We start from the raw sequence: 8,786 nt of genomic DNA on the forward strand, positions 1-8,786 counted from the left end.
TTGGCCGCTTCGGACCCGCAGCAGTCTTTGCTGCGGTGTACAGTAGCATGATTCCCTATGGGAATCAAAAACCGCAGTGCAGACGGTGCGGATTTTTCCGTGCGGATTATCTGCGGTTTTCAATCCGCAGAAAGAATTGCCATGTCAATTCTTTCTGCGGATTCTCCTATTGAGGAGATGAAAACCCGCAGGGCAAAACCGCAGAGCAATCCGCAGGTAAAACCGCAGGTCTTTTGACCTGCGGTTTCACCTGCGGATTTTACAAAATCCGCGCAGATGAATCCGCACATAATCCGCAGCGTGTGCACACAGCCTTAAAGCTATCTGCTTCCAGATCCCTTTGGATCCTAAATGTTATCTACTCAGTATTTCACTGTTTCAATTAAGTCATAAAAGCCAACAGATTTTATTACACGTGAAAACTGCTGCTACAGTAGATGTTTGACAGCTCGTAAGCGGGGGTCGGCTCAACGTCCATCAAATAATGAGCTAGGCCGGGATCACACATGCGAGAAACTCGGCCGGGTCTTGCTTGTTAATACCCGGCACTGCCGCCGGCACTCAGATCGGAGGGTGTGGCAGCATAGCAATACATGGAGGCGCACGTTCTGCTCCTGAGTGCCGGCGGCAGTGCCGGGTACTAACATTTGACACTCGGCCAAGTCTTGCGTGTTAATACCCGGCACTACCGCCGGCACTCAGATCGGAGGGTGTGGCAGCATAGCAATACATGCAGCAGCACGCTCCGCTCCCGAGTGCCGGCGGCAGTGTCGGGTATTAACATGTGACACTCGGCCAAGTCTCGCGTGTTAATACCCGGCACTGCCGCCGGCACTCGGATCGGAGGGAGGGGCAGCATAGAAATACATGGAGGCGCACGCTCCGCTCCCGAGTGCCGGCGGCAGTGTCGGGTATTAACATGTGACACTTGGCCACGTCTCGCGTGTTAATACCCGACACTGCCGCCGGCACTCGGATTGGAGGGTGTGGCAGCATAGAAATACATGCAGCAGCACACTCCGCTCCCGAGTGCCGGCGGCAGTGTCGGGTATTAACATGTGACACTCGGCCACGTCTCGCATGTTAATACCCGGCACTGCCGCTGGCACTCGGATCGGAGGGTGTGGCAGCATAGAAATACATGGAGGCGCACGCTCTGCTCCCGAGTGCCAGCGGCAGTGTCGGGTATTAACATGCGAGGCTCGGCCGAGTTTCTCGCATGTGTGATCTCGGCCTTAGTGCGTATAGAAGATGTACAAAGCATGGACTACCTCACAGCTTTATTAAGTAACACGGTTGAGCGCTTTGAAGTAGTCCTACAAATGGAATTTAAAAAAGACTTTTAATTTTTATGCCCTTAAATCAGAGAGTTATATGACACAAAATAGTTAATAAACAACATTTCCCACATGTCTACTTTAAAGGGAATCTGTCACCAATTTTTAGCCATATGAGCTGCTGCCACAGCCATTAGGGACTTATCTACAGCATTCTGTAATGCTGTAGATAAGTCCCCGATGTAACCTGAAAGATAACAAAAACAAGTTAGATTATACTCACCGGGGGGTGTGGTCTGGTGCGGTGGGTGTCGCGGTCCGGTCCGGCGCCTCCCATCTTCTAGTGATGACGTCCTCCTTCTTGCTTCTGCTGCAGCTCCTGCGCAGGCGTACTTTATCTGCCCTGTTCAGTGGCATAGCAACTGTTTGTGGCGCCCGGGGCGGTCAAAAAATTTGCCGCCCCTTTGGTCGTTGATAATCCGGAAGCATCCGAAGAGCAGTGGCATAGCGTGGGGGCGGTCCGCCCCAGGCGGCACATGTGTGGGGGCGGCGCGGCAGCAGCAGCAATTCCTCTCCTCTGTGGAGAGGAGATCTAAATCTCGTTCACGGGCAGCAAACACTCAACCAGTTCCGCAGCGAAAGTCTCTTTAATGCTCAACCAACAAATATACACAGCACACGATATCTTACGGATCACAGACACAAAACATATCCTCAAGATTGCAGCCAATAAACACGCCAGTCCACCACCGGTTCGCAGTCGAGCACAATGTAGTCCACCTCCGGATTGCAGCCGGGTACAGGACAGTCTACATCCTAAACCGTCGTGTACGCTGAGGGTGCCAGGCCTTTCAGCTCCCTTGGCTGTTTGGCTCTGCTTGCCTGTGTTGCCTCCCACAGGTCGAGCTCTGCACTCTTGTAAAAACCAAAATAAACTGACCCTGACACACCAAAATCCTTTACTGCAGGGTTTTTAACTGGAATCTGTGGCCATGGGCCACATGGGAAACCCGGGTCGGGGGAGGAAACGGACTGCCCCACTACCATCCTGTAATCCATTTAAAAAATAAAAGCCCAGCAGGTTTTCTTAAATCTGCCCTGGACAAACAGCATGTCCAAGGCTGACACTTGTGACTGTACTGTACTCGCATGGCCTCAATACGCCTCCAAGCGCATCCTGGGGGAACACATAGTGACCCTTATATGTGACAACTGCCGCTGCCTCATGTCTTTGTTTTGGATTCACCTGGAACCCGCCTGAAAAAGCACAATATATTTCAAATAAAGAGCTAAAAGAAGTGACCTAAGCATTGTTCGGGTGGTTACTGCTTAGAAAAGTAAAAAAAAAAAAAAAAGGAAAAAAAACTGTATTTCCTTCCGCAAATAAGATGACTGTTCTGGAAAAACATCTAAAAAAATGTTGCGATGCACATACCCTTAGATGTTGCTCGTATCCCCTAGTAGAATTTAAAAAAAATATTGAATATAGGGGAAAAAAACATTAAAAATGATCACCACTCTCCCAGAATGTTATCAAAATCTAAAAAAGAATAAATAAAAAGGAAAATAAAATCTGGTATCGCTATGTGCATGACTGTCCCAATTAATGAAATATTTATCCCATACGGTGAACAATGGAAAAAAAAATAGAATTTTTATTTTTTGGGGGGGTGAGGGAAGGAGTAAACTTTGCTTCCCCCCAAAAGAAAATGGATTGACTAGTGATCAAAAAAATTAAGTTATAAAACTTACAATGGAAAGTGAAATGGGACTCTGACCGGAGTCCTGAAACAATCGGGTTCCAGAGATGGTCGTCCGTACACGAAACCGTGCAGCCGTTCTTCATATGCAAAAAAGAGGTTCAGCAGCAGCTGAGCACTGTAACCTCTGTAAGAATAGGGGGCCTGTGCTTGAGGACATCTGATCAGGACAGCAGGGAGAAGATGAGGGATTCGCATGCAGATTGCCCCATTTCTCATACCTCTGCTTGCTGCCATTGAATGCTGACCACTGTAAGTCTCCGCAGGCCTCCCAGCACTGGGGTGCACAGGACAGGTGCACAGCGCTCTGCCTGCTGACTATTCCCAGTGACAGGAGTACCCTTCTGTCAGGTCACATCCTCTAGTACACTAATGTCGCACACACGGCAGTCACGTTGCTTCTCTGCTGTCACCGGCAGGTTATGCGGCTCAATAGTTTGTGGAGGTGTAATAGCGGCACCGCCGCCCTTACCTGACTCAGCGCCGCTATTTCCGGTACGACTGTCACCGGCTCCATGGTCTGTTCTTGTTATTAGCTAAACATCAACGGCGGAAGCATTTGATACGTCAGCGGGGTCATGTGACTGCGCACAGAGGTGACGTTCTGCATCACGTGACCGAGCTCTCTGGCTGGGAGGAGGGGAGGTAGCTGGTGCTGCTGTGGGGCATCATGGAGGTGGTTGAGTGTTTGCTGCCCGTGAACGAGATTTAGATGTCCTCTCCACAGAGGAGAGGAATTGCTGCTGCTGCCGCGCCGCCCCCACACACGTGCCGCCTGGGGCGGACCGCCCCCCCGCCCCCCCCACGCTACGCCACTGGCCCTGTTGAAGGCAGAGTAAAGTACTGCAGTGCGCAGGCACCGGGAAAGGTCAGAGAGGCCCAGCGCTTTACTCTACCCTCAACAGAGCAGATCAAGTATGCCTGTGCAGGAGCCACAGCAGAAGTAAGAAGGAGGATGGCATCGCTAGAAGATGGGAGGCGCCGGACCGGACGGCGACGCCCATCGGACCAGACCAGATGCCCGGGTGAGTATAATATAACTCATTTTTCTTCTCTTTCAGGTTACATTGGGGGCTTATCTACAGCATTGCAGAATGCTGTAGATAAGCCCTTGATGGCGGTGGCTGCAGCTCATAGGGCAAAAAATAGGTGACAGATTCCCTTTAACCCCTTCACGACCATTGACACCACGTAGGCGTCATGAAAAGTCATGCCAAAACGACCCATGACTGTTATGAGCTCATTTTCTGCTCCACCAGTTGAGAGTTCCCCTTCCGTACTCCCTCTGGTGGTGACAGGAGGTGGTGAGGTTGGTTTGAGTGGTAGTGATCTGCCACCTGGTGAGGAAGATAGTGATTGGATCTCTGGAGTATCAGACTGGATATAAGACAGCCGACGCCCTATCCTGTTGCTGGTGATTCAGTCTGTTTCTCAGGTCTAGGACTCAGCTCTGTTCCAGTCTTCTAAAGATAAGTTTGTTTTTTGCTAATGTTCACACTTGCTCTTGTTGGTCTTTTCAGTTTTTTGTGTGGTCAGCCAGCCCGGCTGGGCTGTGCTGAATTTCCACTCTTATTTGCCAAATTGCCTTGTTTTTGTCCCTTATTAGATTGGCCTCTTTTTGCTCTGTCTCAGAATATTTCAGAGTGCTGATATAGTGGGAGAAGTCTAGTGACTTCAGGGTTAATTTTGCTATCAGTTGTGTTGGACATTTTGTAGGGTTTTTTGGCAGACTGCAGACAGTGTCTTTCCTTTCCTGTCCTTTCTAGTTAGTCTGGCCCCATCGTTTGCTCAGCCTATTTTCCTGCCTTTGTTTGTGTTTTCATCTTTTTTCACCGTCAATACATGTGGGGGGCTATCTCTCCATTGGGGTCTGCTCTGGGGCAGTTAGTTTTCCCCTTTTCCTGCTTTAGGCTTATTTAGTTTCTCCGGTTGTGACGAGGCGTCTAGGACTGCTGCTAGTTGCGTGTTAGGATCAGGGGTCTGCAGTCTGCATAGTTACCAACCTCTTTGGTTTTCTGAGACTTAGCTTGTTGTTTTTTATTTCCTCCTCGGCTACCCATTCATAACACATGACGCCTATGTGGCGTCATGACTTTAAAGCCCCCCTGCGGGTCGGGTGACCGGGATCACTGAAAGGTCACCCGACCCGCACACAGAGGACACCTTAGAGTTAACCCTAGGGGGCGTGGCTTAGCCCCCACGTGCCTACGATCGCTCTGATTGGCTGCTAAAAGTGAAACTGCCAATCAGAGCGATTGTAATATTTCATCAATGAAATTTGATGAAATATTACAAATCCAACCATGGCCAATGCTGAAATAGCATCGGGCATGGCTGGAGACACTGAACCGACCCCCCCCCAACTGACTGACAGCGCCAATCGTCCGCCACCATCTGACGGCGTCAATCGGCAGCCGCTGTCAAAATCTGCCCCCCGCCTTCCCTCCTGTCTCCCTACCCTCCGATCACCCCCTCTCATCCTCCACGAGGCCTCCGAACTCCCTCTGGCCGTCCAGGTGTCCCGCCGTCCCGGATCATGGGCGCCGCCATCTTGGAAAATGGCGGGCGCATGTGCCGTGCGCCCGCCGGGAATCTGCGACGCTGCAGATTCATTCATTTATTTTGATCACTGTCACAGGTAGGGACATATAATAAAATAAAGAAAATATTTTTATTTTTCCATCAGGGTTAGGGCTAGGGTTAGGGTTAGGGCTAGAATTAGGGTTAGGGTTGGAATTAGGGTTAGGGCTAGGGTTGGAATTAGGGTTAGGGTTGGAATTAGGGTTAGGGTTGCAATTACGGTTAGGGCCGGAATTAGGGTTAGGGCTGGAATTAGGGTTGGGATTAGGGTTAGGGTTGTAATTAGGATTGGGATTAGGGATAGAGGTGGGTTGGGGTTGGGATTCTGGTTAGGCTTGTGGTTAGGGTTAGAGTTGGGATTAGGGTTAGGGGTGTGTAGGGGTTAGAGTTGTGGTTAAGGTTATGATTAGGGTTGGGATTAGGGGTGTGTTGGGGTTGGAGATAGAATTGAGGGGTTTCCACTATTTAGGCACATTAGGGGTCTCCAAACGCGACATGGCGCCACCATTTATCCCAGCCAATTTTGCGTTCAAAAAGTTAAACAGTGCTCCCTCCAATTCGAGCCCCGATGTGCGCCCAAACAGTGGTTTACCCCAACATATGGGGTATCAGCGTACTCAGGAAAAATTGCAAAACAACTTTGGGGGTCTAATTTCTCCTGGTACTCTTGGGAAAATAAAAAATTGGGGGCTAAATAATTATTTTTTTATATTTTTTATTTTCACGGCTCTGCGTTATAAACTTCTGTGAAGCATTTGGGGGTTCAAAGTGCTCACCACACATTTAGATTAGTTCCTTGGGTGGTCTAGTTTCCAAAATGGGGTCACTTGTGGGGGGTTTCCACTGTTTAGGTACATCAGATGCTCTGCAAACGTAACATGACACCCGCAGACCATTCCATCAAGTCGGCATTTCAAAACGTCACTACTTCCCTTCCGAGCCCCAACGTGTGCCCAAGCAGTGGTCCCCCCCACATATGGGATACCAGCGTACTCAGGACAAACTGGACAACAACTTTTGGGGTCCAAATTTATCCTGTTACCCTTGTGAAAATAAAAAATAGTGGGCTACAAATCATTTTTTGAGGAAAAAAAAATATTTTTTATTTTCATGGCTCTGCGTTATAAACTTCTGTGAAGCACCTCGGGGTTCAAAGTGCTCACTGTGCATCTAGATAAGTTCCTTAGGGGGTCTAGTTTCGAAAATGGGGTCATTTGTTGGGGAGCTCCAAAGTTTAGGCACACAGGGGCTCTCCAAACACGACATGGTTTCGCTAATGATTGGAGCTAATTTTCCATTCAAAAAGTCAAATGACACTCCTTCCCTTCTGCGCCCTGCCGTGCGCCCAAACAGTGGTTCCCCCCACATATGGGGTACCAGCGTACTCAGGACAAACTGGACAGCAACTTTTGGGGTCCAATTTATCCTGTTACCATTGTGAAAATAAAAAATAGCGGGCTAAAAAGACATTTTTGAGCAAAAAAAAAGATTTATTTTCACTGCTCTGCGTTATAAACTTCTGTGAAGCACTTGGGGGTTCAAAGTGCTCACCACACATCTAGATAAGCTCCTGGGGGGTCTAGTTTCCAAAATGGGGTCACTTGTGGGGGAGTTCCAATGTTTAGGCACACAGGGGCTCTCCAAATGCGACATGGTGTCCGCTAACGATTGGAGCTAATTTTCCAATCAAAAAGTCAAATGGCGCTCCTTCCCTTCCGGGCCCTGCCGTGCGCCCAAACAGTGGTTTATGACCACATATAAGGTATTGGTGTACTCAGGAGAAATTGGCCATCAAATTTTAGGATCCATTTTATCCTGTTGCCCATGTGAAAATGAAAAAACTGAGGCTAAATAAAATTTATGTGAAAAAAAAGGACTTTTTTTTACGGATCAATTTGTGAAGCACCTGGGGGTTCAAAGTGCTCACTATGCATCTAGATAAGTTTCTTGGGGGGTCTAGTTTCCAAAATGCTCCAATGTTTAGGTGCACAGTGGCTCTCCAAACGCGACATGGCAACCGCTAAATATTCAAGCATATTTTCCATTCAAAAAGTCAAATGGCGCTCCTTCCCTTCTGAGCCCTGCCGTGTGCCCAAACAGTGGTTTATGACCACATATGAGGTATCAGTCTACTTAGGAGAAATTGCCCAACAAAATTTAGGATCTATTTTATCCTGTTACCCATGTGAAAATGATAAAATTGATGCTAAAAGAAAATTTATGTTGGAAAAATTAAAACGTCCATTTTTTTCCTCCACGTTGCTTTAGTTCCTGTGAAGCACCAGAGGGGTTAATCTTCTTGAATGTAGTTTTGAGTAGCTTGAGAGGTGCAGTTTTTAGAATGGTGTCACCTTTGAGTATTTTCTGCCATATAGACCCCTCAAAGTGACTTCAAATGTGAGGTGGTCCCTAAAAAAAATGGTTTTGTAAATTTTGTTGTAAAAATGAGAAATTGCTGGTCAACTTTTAACCCTTATAACTTCCTAACAAAAAAAAATTTGTTTCCAAAATTGTGCTGATGTAAAGTAGACATGTGGGAAATGTTAAAAACTGCACCCCTGGCGGTAGTCAAAACCCCATTCCAGATGTTTATTAAACCTTCAGATGCTTCACAAGAATTTTTTTAATGTTTAAAAAAAATTAACATTTAACTTTTTTTCACAAAAAAATTAATTCAGGTCCAATTTTTTTATTTTAGCAAGGGTAACAGGAAAAATTGGATTGCAAAAGTTATTGTGCAATTTGTCCTGAGTACGCTGATACCTGATATGTAGGGGGGAACCACTGTTTGGGTGCATGGCAAAGCTCGGAAGGGAAGGAGCGCCGTTTGACTTTTTGAATGCAAAATTGGCTTGAATTGAGATCCGGCGTCATATCACATTTGGAGAGCCCCTGATGTGCCTAAACAGTGGAAACCCTCCACAAGTGACCCCATTTTGGAAACTAGACCCCCCCAAGGAACTTATCTAGATATGTGGTGAGAACTTTGAACCCCCAAGGGCTTCACAGAAGTTTATAACTTACAAAAAAATGATCTTTTCACTCCCAATTTTTATTTTACCAAGGGAAACAGGACCCCAAAAGTTATTGTGCAATTTGTCCTGAGTATGCCAATACCCCAATGTTTGGGCGCATGGCAAAGCTCGGAAGGGAATGAGCGCCGTTTGAC

The sequence above is a fragment of the Dendrobates tinctorius genome, unplaced genomic scaffold (assembly GCF_039654945.1).
Source record: "Dendrobates tinctorius isolate UK_male_01 unplaced genomic scaffold, ASM3965494v1 ptg000155l, whole genome shotgun sequence".
In the NCBI taxonomy this organism is placed as follows: Eukaryota; Metazoa; Chordata; class Amphibia; order Anura; family Dendrobatidae; genus Dendrobates; species Dendrobates tinctorius.